Source organism: Aptenodytes forsteri, unplaced genomic scaffold (genome assembly GCF_000699145.1).
Source record: "Aptenodytes forsteri isolate BGI_AS27 unplaced genomic scaffold, ASM69914v1 Scaffold181, whole genome shotgun sequence".
Classification (NCBI taxonomy): Eukaryota; Metazoa; Chordata; class Aves; order Sphenisciformes; family Spheniscidae; genus Aptenodytes; species Aptenodytes forsteri.
In genome coordinates, this window is record NW_008795702.1 from 758,018 (window position 1) to 760,548 (window position 2,531).

The 2,531-nt window shown below is 47.2% G+C and overlaps 1 protein-coding gene across 1 annotated transcript in view; it reads left to right on the forward strand.

Annotated features, from left to right (window-relative positions):
• The first annotated feature begins 1,020 nt into the window (after nt 1–1,020).
• Nucleotides 1,021–2,531, forward strand: part of LHX9 (LIM homeobox 9) — a 20,717-nt gene continuing 19,206 nt past the window's right edge. Inside the window, exon 1 of the mRNA XM_009283169.1 lies at nt 1,021–1,099. The gene's annotated coding sequence lies outside the window, so the exon portion shown is untranslated. The remainder of the gene's footprint in view (nt 1,100–2,531) is intronic.

Here is a 2,531-nt window from a genome sequence, read left to right on the forward strand (position 1 = left end):
CCGGCGGCGGCGGGGGGCGCGGCCGCGGCCCCCTCCGGAGCCCGGCCGGGAGCAGCCCTGCCTCGCCGCCGGCTCCGGCGCCTGCCCCCGGGGAGGGAGACCCCCGGGACGAGGAATGGCTCCCGACCCTGTATTTTCCTATTGTTTTGAGCCGGTGGATCAATTGTCATCAGTGCTGTCACCTAAGAAGCTATGATTCCGATTCATCTTGGCATCTGATTTTATTCTAATGGGTTAAATTGGGTTCACTTTTACAATTATCCCAGGTTTGACTGCGTAGTATTGCCTGACAACTCACAGTTTCATCGGGTTTGGCAAAGCGAGGTTGCTCCATGAATCCGTATATCATATCACATCAGATCAGGCTGAAGTTTGCTGTTTAGCGACTCCATTTGAGAGGCTTTTTATGAAAGTGGGAAGGGTCGATGCAGTCCACGACTGGTTCAGTGCGATTTAAAAAAAAAAAAAATGTGGAGAGATGGCAACAACACGGGGTTTGCTGCTCGGCTGTGAATAAGCACGGAACGAAAAAAACGACGTGATGGGGAAAGGCTCAGCTCGCTACAATATTTTAGCAGCCTCTCAGTCCTCGCCTTTTTTTTTTAATTTCCTAATATGTAATTGCTTTATTAGTTTTATTTACAACCAGCTCCCCATTAACACCTCACCTGATTACTGAGGAGCTGAGACAACTAATCAAGAAAATCCAGCAAACCAGCCAAAATTGAGAGGTGGGATTTATTTTTGCTTCCATTCATTCTTCTTATTTATTTATTTATTTTGTTTTGGAAAATACTTCGAAACAAACAGAAAAGAAAAGGCAGGTATAAGCGTATGTTGGTGAGAGGTCAGAGGTTAGAAATTCACGTCAATTCTATATTAGAGGCTGGGGAGGGGGGGAGGAGAGAGAAGGAAGGAGGGGGGGGAATCTTTCCACCAAGCAGCTTGTTTATTTTAATTAACATAGGGATCCTCTGCTAGGAACAAGGAACAACCTCCATCTACTGGCTGGATCATTGAGCCTCTTCTCCATCCAAAACCCATCCCTCATCACTCATTAAGGAGGGTACACTTTCGGAAGAAGCTCCTAAGGTCCAAGGTAAGCTCCTACATGAGTCTTTGCTAGCAATGCAGCTATTTAGACCTCACGGATGTCATTTGCGGGGTGTTTCTTTGGCGTGGTGGGTTTTTTTAAACAACACAGAATGGTCGTTTCCCCAGGTGTATTCGCAGACAACATTTGGTGCATCTGTGTTTTAATCTAGAAAAATAGCAGCCTGGGAAGACCGAGCCATTCAGCTCAATAAAAAAAAAAAAAAGAGCTTGTGGCTTTTTTCTTTCTTTTTTTTTAAAAGATTTTCTCTCTCTTTTTTTTTTTTTCCTTAGTGGAATGGCTCCTTTCACCTGTCTGTGAATCGAGCCTTAAGGGAGTCCTTTCCAAAAGCAGCAAAACGTGATAATTTCCAATGGCTTAATTACAATGGGAGTGCAAATACGATTACGGTTAATATCAGACAACTAAGAAGCTAATAATGCTGAGGTCCTTGGCGGTGAACAGTGTCGTGTTAGGCAATAATCTGCCTCTCCTGCCTTCTTCTGGCTGTGTGATCACTTGTCTGTGGTCAGTCGCAGCGCTTGGCTATGGAGATGTGTGTCTGGGATTACCATGCAAGCAGCTAATTGTTTATTATTTAAATATCATCTCCTTAAGCAAATGAATACGTGGCTTAATTCACGTATTTTCAGATTGCCGGGAGGTACGAGCACGTTGGAGGTTTGGGGGTTTTTAATTCGATGGTGTTTACGGTTAAAGATACCCCGCGCTCGTGTTACTCGCACCGCCAGCCTCCGCGCAGCCTGGCTGGGAAAGAGAGGGGCTGCGGTGCACCGACCTTCTCATTTCTGCAACACAATAACCCGAAAGTTGGTCTACGGCACACCCGAGAGGACTCGAGGCAGGAAAAAGATGGTGATGGTAAAATACGTTGTTTCTAACATCAAGGTGGAACGTTTAAAAACGGTGTCGGGCTTTTTTAAAAAAAATGCAACCCATTTAAATGCTGAAAACGACATTAGCTACATTTGATGCCACCGCCGAGAGATGTAACTCTACCCAGATTTTCCTTCTTTGTGTCTAGATTGCTCGTACGAGCCGCGGGCTTCACAAAGAGGTGAGGTCGATCATTAATAGCACTGTATTCCACCACACGCTCGCCGAGCGTAAAATAGCGTTAGGATTTAAAAACAGACCTGGCTTTAACCACCCGACTCGCAGGCAGCAGGGTCGTAATCCTCCTGCCGTTATCGCTGCGCGCTTTACATTTCTGGAAATGATTAAACTGGAAGTGTCTTGAAAAGTTCAGGTGCCCGACGGAGGCGGTGTGAAGTTCGTTTGCTGCCCTGGTGCGGCGGGAGGCGGCCGACCCGGCGCCGTGCCCCGGGCAGTGCCCTGCGCCTGCAGCCCGGGACGCGCGGTGGCCTCCTCCAGGACAGGATAAATCCAAACCGTTTCTGCTCAAAGAACTCCCCCT